Here is a 13,641-nt window from a genome sequence, read left to right as displayed (position 1 = left end):
TCTATCCAAGTTGTAATGGCAGCATCTTGCAAATGAGAACCACAATCTTAGAATCCTTAAATAAAACAATAGCTTTTAAAAAGCCAGATGTATATTCTAGGTCTCCCTTATGATGATGAACCAGTTAACCATTATCATGCTCACAGTGTTCTGAGAACTGCCTAGAAAAAGCAGAGGCTTTAGCCATCTTTTTTCTTCCTCTAAGGGCAAGGGCAGGCAGGGGACTAGTCTGCTCTCAACTGCCTCTAAAGCTCAGGTTCCTTTCCCCTGCCAAATCCTGTTCATTACTGTTACAAAGGCAACTGAGAAATGAAAACACACATCCAGGCAAAAGCTTGCACACGCATGTTCTCCACATTATTCATAATATCCAAGAAGGAAAATCAACCCAAATTTCCATCAACTGATAAATGGTTAAGTAAAATGCGGTAATATCGATACAATGGGGGGATATGATTTAGCCATAAAAAGGAGTGAAATGCTGATATATGCTTAACACAATGAACCCTGAAAATACCATGCCAAATGAAAAGTCACAAAAGGCCACTTATTGTATGATTCCATTTACATGAAGTATCTAGAAAAGACAAATCTCAGAGACAGGAGATTAAAGTTGCCTAAGGTTGGAGGAGTTGTGAGGGCAGGGAGGGAACAGAAGGTGCCTGCTAATGGGTACTAACTAGGTTCTTGGTGGGGTGAAGAAAATATTTAAAAATTAATTGTGGTGATAGCTGCACAACTCTGAATACACTAGAAAACACTGAACCATATACTTTAAACGGGTCAACTGTAGGAAATACAAAAAGTATTTTAAGCTGTTAACAGGCCTAAGATTACAAAATGTAGATAAGGTGACGAACACAAACAATTTTTACCCAAAGACAAGACAACAGTAAATACTGGGGTATACTTATCCTTCCAGATTTTATGCACGTATAATTTTTCTTAAAAAACAACAACAACAACAAACCACACACACAAAAAAGGGAATCAATGTGTTTTATTCAGCATTTACTCACACAGCAAGAAAACCCATATTGCTTGAAAATTTTCTAAATTAATTTTTAAGAATTATGCATTCCAATATAGCAGATACTAGCCACACATGGCTCCTATGCCCTTAAAATGAGGCTAGTCTGAACTGAGCTGAGATGCTTTAAACTTCCGCCACGCTACCATCACCACTATCCATCTCCACAACTCCTTCACCTTGCAGAACCGAAACTCCATCTGCATCAAACAGCAACGCTCCATCTCTCCCCTCCCATATGCACCTGGCAACCACCACGCTGGTGGCCTCTATGGTTCTGACCACTCGAAGTACTTCACAGAAGTGGAATCATAAATACCTGTCCTTTTGTGGCTACTTATTCTACTCAGCATAAATGCCTGTAAGGTTTACCCAGCTGTAGCATCACGTCAGATTTTCTTTCCCTTTCGGGCTGGATAACATTCCATGCTATGTATGCATCACATTTATCCATTCACCTGCTGGTGGACACTTGCTCTTTCAGCTACTGTGAATAACACTGCTGGGAACATGGGTGTACAAGCAGCTCTCACAGACAAACGTGTGTGTTGCTACATCACGTGGTAACCCTGTGGCTCTGCCATTTACACTCCCAAGTGTACAGGTTCTAATTTCTTCACCTCCTCACCAACACTTGTTTTTCTCTTTTTGACAGTAAGCATCTTAATGGGTGTGAGGTTATTACTTTCATCATAATTTAAATTTGCTTTTCCCTAAAGATTAGCGATGTTGAGCAGCTTTCCATGCACTTTTTGGCAATTAATATATCTTCTTTACCCATCTAGATTTGCTTTTAAGCATAACATATATTTGAGATTCCCAATGCTTAGTATGAAAAAAACGCAAAGTATCTCATAAATAACCTTCCGAAAATAGACTGCATGTTGAAATGACAATGCTTTGGATATGCTGGATTGAAAATTATTCATTTCACTTTTTATTTTTTAAAAAGTAGCTACTGGAAACATGCAAAAACCTCAAAGATATTTTGCTAAGCAAAATAAACCTGTCACAAAAGACAAATATTACATGATTCCACTCACTTGAGACACCAAGAGTAGTGAAATTCAGAGATAGAAAGTAGAAGGTGGCTGCCAAGGACTGGCAGGGAGGGGAGAGTGAGGATTTACTGTTTAACAGGGACAGAGTTTGCACTTTGCAAGATGTAAAAGTTCTGGAGATGGATGGTGGTAATTGCTGCACAATAATCTGAGTGTACTTAACGGCACAGAACTGTACACTTACAAGTGGCTGGTTAACGTGATGCATCAATTTTATGTCCTGTATATTTTACCACAATTCAAGTTAAAAAAAAAAAGTGACTATCAGAAAATACAAGATAAACAGTAGTGAATACAGAAGCAGATAAGGCTGTTATTAAGTATCTGTTAAGACTGTTTAAAGCTTCCTTTGAACAGGATAGATCCTTTAGAGCAAGTCCTGGATGTAATAAAAGAACTCTGAAGGCCTTTACAAATTTCTAGACTATTTTGGACTATATTAAATGAGCGCTTCTCTGGTAATACATGAATGGCCTCCAAACTGTTAAGTACTTAAAAAGAAAAACCTTAGTAGAGAGTTCCCTTTCCTGGCAAAACTGCTTCACTCCAAGAGGCCAGGAACAGAGGACTGTATCACTTTTGTCCAAGATTGTAAAATTCACTCTGTCTTAACTAACAGTTTAACCCAGTTAGGGTTACTTTAATGAGAAGTTCAATTATATTTTTAATTTCAAGAGGCCAGAAACAGAGGACTATATCACTTTTGTCCAAGATTGTAAAATTCACTCTGCCTTAACTAACAGTTTAACCTAGTTAGGGTTACTTTAATGAGAAGTTCAATTATATTTTTATTTTGCAAATAACTGAAATGATTCTACAGCAGGTAGCAGTAGTACAGAAATTTTCACATAATTTTCATGTATTAAACTTTCAAATCACCTTAAGTTTCTTTCAAACAGTTACAGGATAGAACTGGACAAAAGGAGAGGCCCTAGGAAAAACAAAACAGGAAGCCTTTCCAAAGGTAACAGAATGCTGAAAAATTTAACAGCTTAAACAAGTATTGTTTTCTTTAGTGTTGGTGTGGTTCATTAGTACTGAACCAGAATCTAACGGGAAATAAACCACCTAGTTCACCACATTGTCAGTCACCAAAACTATAATCACATTGTGACTCACAAAGTTTCAACATGCTCGTCAGTGGCTGGCACATGGCATGTACTCAGTAAGCATAGAATGAACCAACAGTCCCTGTCTACAAAGGGCTTACAGAGGTGACTTCCTATATGCACACACACACACAAACATACGTATATGGAAAAAAGAAATGTGTTCAGATGCGTCACAGATTAAACGTTCTGAGGCTAAGAGGGACAGGGGTGGTCAGGAGAGGGTGGAAGAAACTCCTGCACTGTGGCCACCATGTTCAGAGAAAAACCTGCATTTACTGCATGGCTGCTCCCCGAGCTTCTGAGATCTGAGGGAGTGCACACGCTGCAGAGCTGCCTGCTCGATCTGGACAGTCTGCAAAACAGCCAAAGCCTTAGGTGTAAGATAACAATATACAGAAGTGATGGCAGAAGGGCAGAGGTAAAAAGTTGAAGCGTAAAACTATAGCCGACCTCAAAATTTGTTTTCCAGCAAAACTATATTGGTTTTATGGACAAAAATTCAGTTTCCTATCAGCCACGTGTAAAAAATCTCTCCCCTTCATACCTTTAAACTCCTGTAATATAATAAGTAGGGCGACATAGTACAGTAAAATTTTGCCCTGCCAGAAAAGATGGTACAACGTAGTGAAAAATACAGCTCTAGAGCTCGACAGATCTAGAGATCTGTTTAAATCCTTGCTCTGCGGCTTACTAGGTTTGTGACTCTAAAAATGTTACTTAACCTCTGGAGGTCTGTTTCCTAGGCCATAACCAGTATAACACCATTTCACTGTTCAAATGTCACAAGAATCAAGATGAAGCCAATTAATGCTTAGAGCAGTTATTACCTTAAACTAGATCAGAAGCTACAACAATAACTGCAAATTATGAGTTCATACCAGGATATAGTCTTTTAAAAAGCACAGACTATTGTTAATACTGAGAATCAGATGTGGTTGCCATGCATGTTCCTGAATGCGTTATAATGTGCATTTATACTTCCACAGAAGAGTGTTTCTGGACATCACTGTGAGCCATTTATGCTAGAGTCAGCCTATTAACCTCGCAAGTTCTGTGGCGCTTATAATAGGTATGCAACAGAGTATCCACAAGTACCCAAAAGAAACCCAGGTGACTTAGAAACACAAAGGTGTGATCTAGAATTTGCTTATAAAATACATGTGTACTTAGAATATAAAATTCGGGCTACTCCTGTTAAAAGGCTTTCAGGCAAAAAGACTAGTGCCTACAACCAGAAACTGTCACTTTTGAGTATTCAGATTTCAGACAAGAACCCTAGAGAAAATGACTGAGAACATGTCTTACATCCCAATCTAGCTTCAGGGAGGGTGTGAGATGGGAAGCATTTCCACGCTTCCTCCACTTTAACAGGAGCCCCAGCAAGGCAGGGACACACCGTGGCGAGTGACCCCGGCACCACGCCGCCCGCACGCACTGCACAGCCTCGGAACGGCTTGCTGTCAGTGGACAGCCAGGCTTCAGAGATGTGACAGAGGGAAATCAAATGAATTCACAGGCAGGCCTAAGAGGACATCCAGATGTGTCCATTTATAAATGTGCATTCAATAGCCTAAGATAGAAAGAAAGTTATTTTCAATTCCTTAGTAAGTTTTCCATGCTCTATCAAAACTAGTCAAAATAATTTCCCCATAGTAATGGGACATGTTTTTCTTACTATTCTTGAATAACAAAATACGTAATTTTCTTGAATTACCTTAAGCTATCTCCTACAGTCAAGGCTTAGCAAAAGCATTATTCTTACAGCAGGTTTTGCCACTTGATGACTCAATCCTTACACTTTCCACAAAAGCTTTATTTTTCTGATCTCAAATCAGGATTCTTAAGCACTCCCTGCATTTGAACACAGTGAGTCTCGCTTCGTCTTCTTCACCAGAGCAAGAATTCTTAATTGCTGACTTAAAATGTACAATATGTAAAATTTTAATAAATCCCACCACATTTCCACTAGATAGAGGTTTCTTTAGATACATTAGGTTTCAAGAGACCACTCATACAGGTCCTCAATTGTTGCCAGCTCCCACCAGAAAACGAAAGCCTTACAAATTTTCAAGGGAAGCTCAAGTTTCCATAAGCTCTTAAATGGGAGCATAGAGGGTTCAGAAAAAGACAGAAAAGGCAGAAGGGCAAAAGACAGCAATTATCTGTCTAAGCAAAAATTACTGCTCAGAGGAGAGAAGGAACAAGACTGTCCTAAAACAAAACACTGGGAAAAGCAATAGACTATAAACAAACTTTCTTTTCAGATCCTTATACAGGCAACTTCAAACCTGACACAGTTGCTACTTCTTCAACTGCCACTGGCACAACTCTCATCCATCAAGAAGCTAGTGTACAGCCAGATGCTTTAACTGCATGGCCTACCTGGGATCCTTGGGTGTTAGCTGACATCCAAACACACAACATCACTATGGAGTTATGAAGCACTCATCTGGGCCCTCATTAGCCCAACAGCTCACAGGGGCACTATAAAAGCCTGTGCTCCAAACACAGGCCTGGGAGCCGGGCTGGACACATTCCAAAGCTCACTTCACTGCTGCACACCGCAGTGCCTTGATTTCCCTACTTGTGAAACAAGGACCGTCCTCAGAGAATTGAGAATGGTTTATAAAGTGCCAAGAAAATGATACCAATATTAAAGGCTTTGACCAAATCGTATGTGAAATGACATACAAACAGCTCAAAGCTAAGAGACTCAATTACAATCTACACCCTTACTGGTGAAGCAATTAGGATGTGGAAGGATTTGCTCTTAATTCTAAGAGATGGTCCACGCAGGAGTCTCTTACAGATTCCGTGCGTGTTTTTAGCTACAACGCAGTCTTAAACTGTGGCATACGTTCAGGGCGGTCTTCCCCTGGTAATTCTATTCGAAGTCTTTGATGCTCTTCTCTTTAATTTTCAAGCCTTTATTTCTGGAACACTGCTAAAATTCTTGAGATAATCAGGATTTCTCTAGCTGCTGTCTTGGAACTAAGCTAGGGATCAATAAAACCAAGGAGGCCTGTGACTGCATCTGAAGGCAGAGGACAGGAACACGTACAAGGAGAGAAACTGTAACCAAGGACTGTAACAGTGAAAAGAATTCTGCATTTTACACTTATTAGAACACAAATGTGCACCCCCTCATCAAAACTCACTTTACATAGCTGGCTCACATTTTACCTGTGACTTCCTGTATACAAGCATATCCCTACACAATCAAGGTGAGAGAGAGATATGTATCTCCCAGTTTGAGAAGCCTGCTAATATGCAGAGAGCCTTCTCCTTCCAGTGAAGCAGAGGATGAATTCTCATTTCCACCAACCCCTCAACTGGCAGATTATCAAAGACAGGTTGTGATCAAAACAAAGGTATAAGGGGATACTGAGACCCTAGGAGACTGAGGGAACCCTATCCTCCATCCCCTCACTTTCCAATGAACTGAATCAGGCAAACAAACAAAAAAATACAGTCACGTGGAGCGGTGGCCACTCAGCAATCCAGGTGGAAGGTGCCAATGTGTAAACAAGAAACAGCCTCGACATTCAAAATATCAATTCACTTAATTAGTGTGGGGTTTGGCTCATACCAGGTTCAAACACCAAGTTTCCAAACTAACAACACAAAACGTGTAACCAACGGAGATGCACATCAGCAAAACCTGGCATTCACTCCAGACTTAACGCCGCAAGTTCTTATAGAACCATGTCAGTTTACATGATGCTAGCAACACATCAAGGTCTGTGAATTTAACTATAATACACAGTGAGTAACATTTCTCTTCATGTTCATGCCTCTTAGGCAAATAAATGAAAATTACACTCTCATGGAAAATATTTCACCTTCTGAAGATATAACACACTCTATGAGGTTTTTTAAAAGTGAAAGTCCTTTGGAAGTCTAGGTTGAACAAGTAGTTTATTACATAACAGTACTTGAGCACCTTGATGTAAGCTATGAATTAGTTTCTAATCTTATAAAACAAGAATTAAATTTTTGTATTTTCACATTAAAAAAAATGTTTAAGATTTAAACAGATTAAAAAAAAAAAAAAAAAAAAAAAACCACCCTGACATTTAATTGATTTTCTCCCTCCGTACACTTAAATATATCGTTTTTAAACATTACTTCTGATATTCGGACCTTTTATCTGTATTTTATTTGTATATATCATTTCAACACTAAAAAAGTATAATGTGTGTTTGTGTGTATATATATATCCACCCATCTATTAAGAAAATCAATCTGCCAAGGTCTACGACAACTTATGCAATTTGTTATTTACACATGGTTCTCAAAAGATAAAATACTACTTTCAGAATAAATTCTCAAGTTTCCTTTTTATTTTTCCCCTACCCAAGGAGGGATCCCTACTTGTTCCTTTATAACAGAACAGCCCTATCTTCCTTATTAAACTGTATTTTTCACAATTAAATGTGCAGTCAGAATGTGTACATTAACCACCAGATTGCTACTTAAATACTAAAAACTACTTTTAATATTTTCTAAAACTTACCAGTAGTTACACTTCAATACATAATGCACCTAATGTAATTATACTTCTAGCAATCAAATATAAGTAATAAACACATGTAGGAGTGTATGTCACTAATAAAATCAAAAGCCGTTTTTATTTGATAAAAGCCTATTGATTATTTGCAAACAAGTACACATTCATGGAAAGGTTTGTTCTGATCAGAGACTGTTTCAGGTTTTTAGAAGCTTAGCAACGCTTGAGACGGGGTCATCAAAATAATAATAATCTAGAACTTACTTGCCATTTAATCTATCCAACTTGGTGGCATTCTATTCTTAATATAAACAGTATTATAACTTTTCCTGCACTCCGGTTTAAGGGAAAAAAGACAAACTGAAGTAAAACAAATTCATTATAGGTATGTTTAAAACCAATGACTTTCAGAATAAGGAGGACCAAGGATCTTTAGAGATTCACAGTCCAACTTCCTCTATTTCCTACACAGAGACTATAAGAACCAAAAACCAAAGATTTAGTTAGTTCAAAGTAAAGCAGTCTCTAGTAAGGCAGTGTTAGGAAATTTTCAAAAAGGGCCAAAGACAAAGGAATATTTACCTACAGTTCAATTAAATAGAATACCCATTCCCCACCCTCTAGTTAATTGAGGCTTTTTAATAAACCCTCACAGTACCTAAATTTCAGCCCTTCAAGGCCAACTGTTTCACCTTTTTTTTTGAACGCCAAAATCAGGAAACCTTTGAAATTGCAGAATTTATGCTTTTTAAGAGCTCACAGCAAGTTTTCCTGTAGGGGGAAAATGGCTATTACCACTAAGGACATCAGTTAACATTGTATCTTATGCGTAATTTACTCAAACAGAAACACCTTCACAAACTTCGACTCCAACATAACCCTCAAAGAAGAAACTTTATTCAAATTAGTCATTTAACAAGTTGTACAACTCTATATCAAACACAAATTCAGGTCAAAATTTTATCTACTTAACAAATACTAAACAGTATTTAAAAATTACAAGTAATACACTTAGATTATATATCTGATTCTTCTAATTACTAAACAAATTATAAAAGCAATTATAGTTAAGTCTCTAATGGAATACCTGAAGCAAGCTGCCTCCTTTTCACTCACCAAAATGTTACTTGGTAGCAAATGTCCAATGCAAATTCTCCCTTAAGCATCAACTGGTTAACTATGTTTCAAAGACTACAACATTTATTTTCCCAAAGATTTACCTTGGTGAATCTTTATAAAATACTTGTATCAAGGTCTTAAAAGTACCCCGAGGGTCAATAAACACTGTCAATCTTTGGTAGCAAGTACATGTTCATGGAAAGGCCTGTTCTGATCAGAGAATCTTTACGGTTTCTAAAAGCTCAGCAACTCTTGAGATTGGGTCATCAAAATAACAGTAATTGAAAACTTAAGGTACTTTATACACAAGAGTGCAGAATGAAAATCATTAAAACAATATTAGCAACTTTAAAATTTTCTCTTAAACAAGCCACAAGTCATTTCTCTGTTCAGAACCCACGTCAGCAACCAGCTCTAACCAACCAGCTCTAACTGGTTCCTTGAGGAATGTGGCTAGGCTGAAATTTTCGAAGTGTTGGCTTTGGTGGTGACCAAAGAGGAAGAAATCTCTGGCTTCCCTGTTGCTGCAGTTCCCACCCTCCAAAATGAATATACCCACCGGTGTGAATTGACAATGTGGTCCAAAGAGCAAGGCAGGAACGGAGTCCAGATCCTCAAAATGGTAGGACAGGGCATAACCACTAGGCCACCTATCAGTTCAGTACAATAAGTACAACCCTGCGCATCATGGTGCAAAAGCTGGGGCCTAGGTTTCGCATTGTGCATCTCACACCTATGGAAATAACAAGAGGAGTAAAATCTACAGAAATCAACACACCCTAAGAAGGTGGGTGCTCACAGAAGACTGGTGTCAACACTTTTGCAAAGGCGGTTGGCTAATGGCTAATGGCGGTGGGATAATGAACGGCAATTTCAAGTCCAAAGTTGGAAAGAAGCAAAATTTTACAATCAACTCGGTTGAGTTTAACAGTGGAGAACTCAACATGGGCTTGACGTTTACCAACAAGGCTTTGCAAATCATGACACCCATCTACATGCTTATGAAAATTACTCCCCCACTAAAATCTAACATCCCTCAAGGATTTTGAACTCTCAAAGAGTTGAAAAGACGTGGGGCCATGAAGAAGGAATGAAATCAACAATACTCCCCCAAACCTGTTACTCTCAGGTTTTGAACTTTTCCCTTTACCATCTGACCTTGGAAAGATATGGTGACACATTCAAAGCTTGAGGAGGAAGAATTCCAGAGAAGGGGGAATCTGTGTACCAAGGATGTGCCAAGGTGATTCGTCAAGAACAAATGTGGATTATCTAAGGGTCAACACTTTGAAAAAGTCAAAAGAGAAAACTTCTAAAGTGCAGGGTGGATTCTTTAATAGAAATAAAATCACTGCTCTTGACTCACTTGATCCTTCACCATGTTGCTGTCAGCTCACCAACTAAGAGTGTCAGAGTGTCTTGCTGGGTCCATTTTCCCATGGTCTGTAGAAGGCGCTGTGAAGCTCATCCTGCTCTAGCTCTGGGGCCCTTCCCCCCTCTGCAGCCTTACCCAGTGCAGGGAATGCGCCCCCTACTGACTCCAACACTCATCGCCTTTAGCCGACTTGGCTGCGGTGCATTTTGGGTGGGGGCTGGTATTTTCTTCATGGCCATAAACCAGAAGCAACAATGCAGATTTATAAAGAAACTCTATCAAGCTACCCAGGAGATTTTTTTTTTCCCCCTTTCGTTTTGAAGGTTCAAGACATTGGCACAAGAAGCATGAGGGAAAGGGCTTGGGTCTGTGGGGATGGACAGCATTAAAATGGCAAACACAGGAAACAGTTTGGTTCTTTTTCCCTCCTAAGCCTTTGTCTGAGAAATGGGGTTATGGCAAGAACTGTCCAGAGGAACGGGGGAATGCAAGAACATCAAGAAGACTTAGTGTGGTATGTGTGTGGCTGAAAAGAATATTAGGTCTTAGCACTTGGACTTGGGCAGAAGAGGAAGAGAGGTAATCGCGCCTTTTCCAGCAGATAGGCATCCAGATTTGGGGGGGGGGGGGGGAGGGGAGGGCAGGGAGGCAGTCCAGGGGAAGAGAAGATGTGAATAAATGGGTGCTCAAAGAACTATTCCCATTCATTGCACTAAAAAAAACAAAAAACCCAAACCAAACTCGCAGCTTTCTGGATTTCCATTTTTCACCATCTTATTGCAAAGTTGGGGCTCAGAATGCTCGCAAGAGGTCGTGCTGACCAGGCAGCTGCGATTGAGAAAAGGGGGTGGTGGAGGACTCCGTGGTCAGGATAGAAGGGAGCTGGCATGTTGGGGAGGAAGGACCGCACAGGGGAGGGCAAAGACTTTCACTTCGTGCCCTGCATGCTCCCCGACCCCCCTACCTGTCCCCCCTCCCCCAGCTAAAGGTGGGGAGACCCGGCAGAAGGCTCGTCCCAGGGATTGGGGGTGTGCGTGGGGGGCTCGTTTGGGGCGGGGGGCGGGAGAGAGGGATTGGTTCCAAGGATGGGAGCAGCTCGGTTCTCGCTGGGGGCGGGGTGGAGGGAGATGCCACTAGCGGCACAAGCTCTGGCGGCCGGGGCGGCTGCCGGCCTCCGCGGGTTCGCGGGGCGGGGAAGAGGGGTCGGGCTGCAGGAGGAGGCGCCCGGACCCCGGAGCAGAGCCCGGGTAGCGGTCCGCGCCAGGGCGGGCGCTCCGTCGGCACCGAGTGCGCAAAGGGAGCGCGTGCGGTCCCAACAACAATGCGCCCGCGGGGCCGGCGGGCGGGAGCCGCGCGGGCCGAGGGTCGGGGGCCGGGGCGGCCGCGGGTCCGCGCGCGCGGCGGCCGCCGGGCTTACCTTGACTCGGCCTCGAGGCGCGCGCGGGGCCGGCGTGCTCGGGGGCCGGGCGGCGGCGGCGGCGGCGGGCGGATGGCGGCGGCACGGCGCTGGCGGCGGCGAGGGCGCGCCCGGGGCCTCGTCGCGCTCCGGCTCGGCGGCCTCGGTAGGCTCCGGCTCGCGCCGCGGCCGCGGCTGCTGCCGGGGGGCGCGGCGGGCGCAGCAGAGCGGCGGGCGGCGGCGGCGGCGCGAGCGGATCCCTCCAGTCCCCGCGCGGGCGGCGGCGGCGGCGGCAGCGTCGTCGAGCGGTGCAGACAAAGGAGGGGCGGAGGGAGGAGACGGAGGGTGTGGGAGAGGCGGCTTCACCGGCGCGGGCAGGCGGGCGGCGGCGGCGGCCGCGCTCCTCTCGCTCCTCAGCAGCGGGGACCGAGAGAGGGAGCTGTGTCTGAGGAGACGCCAAAATCCCCCTTAGCGCTGCCTGCGGGAGGGGGAGGGGGCACAAGATGGCGGCGGCCGGGGGGGGCGGGAGTTCAGTTCATGGATCCCGGCGGGCGGCGGAGGGGAGACCGGGCCGGCGGAGGCGGCGGCGGCAACGGGCGGGGGAGGGGGCTGATCCCGCGTCTCCCCTCGGCAGACAATACAAGCGCCTCGGAGCGACTCCCCGAACCTGCCCTAGCCAAAATGGCGGCCGAGAAAGAGCGGAAGTGACGTAAGTACCTCATTAGCATAAGAGGACTCATTGTCCAGCTAAGTAGGGGGGGGCAGTGGGGGCCAGTACCCCTTCCCCCCATGCCCCCCAAAGACAACTCTTACTTCCATATGTGCCTGCACGTAACTTTTTCTGAGGGAGGGTGGCATCAGCACCCCTATCCCCGCCTAAGGGAAATTATATAATCCCCACTGAGGGGGAGCTCTCGCGAGAACCAAAAGGATTTGCCATTGACCCACTAGGAGGCGCCGCGGATAATGGCCGCAGTGCGCTTCCATGGCCCTTGTGCACGGCGGGCGCCTTCCTCTGGTCACAGCGCCGACGGCGGAGGTACAAGCAGCGGGCCGCAGCACGCCCTGCACTCAGTCAGGTGGCCGTGCTGGGGATCCCTGCGCGGGCCCGGCTGGGCCTGGACTACATCTGGCGGGAGGGGCGTGTGGGCAGCCCCGCGGCTCCACGTGCTGGGCAGCCCGCGCTCCCGGGCTCGGCAGAAGGAAGCTCAGGACACCTGGCCGGCCATGGCCGACACTTCCTGCCTTAGAGGAGGCGTGAGGGCCTCGTGCTTCACACACCGACCAGAGATGCGACCCACCTCATGGGTGCTTGACCCCTTGCGGGTGGGGTGGGCTATTCAGTGGACAGGCCTGCGTTTTACAGAAGGCCGGCTGTTACCCGGGGACAGGGCACTCTTCCAAATCAGTGATGGGCTCTTCTCTTTGGCCTGAAGAAAACAAATGGGATCCCTAGTTTTTTGAGGCCATTGGCCTGGTGAGCCAAGGATGAGAAATGATGTTGCCAGTGGGCCTCCATAAGATCCAAGAAAACCACAGACTAGTCCCCAAGACAGTCACTTTTAAGTGCTCCCACAATTTGGATAGCACAACGTAACGGAGGCCTTTGACGAGTTAGGTCAACCCCAGCCAACACATCATCTCAACATTCTTGAACCCATCTTTTATAGTTGAGTGTCTATCATTGGCTAAACATACTGAACAATGATGTCTATTGTGGAGAATTAACCAAACCCGTTAAGATGTGCTCTGTACATCTTACACTTACTTTGCTGTTTCTCTAAATTTCAAGTTAAGTTTCAAACAATAGGTAACATCCCCAAAGAAGCTGACTTAATTGAAAATACTACAAATTATGGTTACATAGAGCTTACTGTCTAAGGCTTCAGTTAGCAGGTTTAACAAGCTGTTTCATCCAACTCAGTATTCCATTCATTTCTGAAATTGTGATAAAATATATCTTTAAAAGCCAAATCAGTACTTCAAGGGAAAACAATAGCTGGAAAAAGTTGTAAAAAAAAAGAGGGGGGACACTGAA

At 43.9% G+C, this 13,641-nt stretch overlaps 1 protein-coding gene across 5 annotated transcripts in view; it reads right to left on the bottom strand.

The window, feature by feature from the left end:
* LOC102394710 (activity dependent neuroprotector homeobox) overlaps window positions 1-13,641 on the bottom strand; it is a 35,252-nt gene that overhangs the window by 18,340 nt on the left and 3,271 nt on the right. The window contains exons 1-3 of one of the 5 annotated variants that reach the window (XM_044927531.1): window positions 11,625-11,745; window positions 9,392-9,565; window positions 8,372-8,484 (exon numbers count right to left, since the gene is read on the bottom strand). The exons of 1 other annotated variant lie outside the window; for it this stretch is intronic. The gene's annotated coding sequence lies outside the window, so the exon portion shown is untranslated. Of the gene's footprint in view, window positions 1-8,371; window positions 8,485-9,391; window positions 11,215-11,624; window positions 11,746-13,641 lie in introns of those variants that run through there. 3 more of the 5 variants (XM_025263282.2, XM_025263281.2, XM_006044628.4) reach the window with 3 other exon arrangements.

The sequence above is a fragment of the Bubalus bubalis genome, chromosome 14 (genome assembly GCF_019923935.1).
Source record: "Bubalus bubalis isolate 160015118507 breed Murrah chromosome 14, NDDB_SH_1, whole genome shotgun sequence".
In the NCBI taxonomy this organism is placed as follows: domain Eukaryota; kingdom Metazoa; phylum Chordata; class Mammalia; order Artiodactyla; family Bovidae; genus Bubalus; species Bubalus bubalis.
Note: the sequence above shows the minus strand (reverse complement) of the source record. Positions and strands in the feature narration are given on the sequence as shown.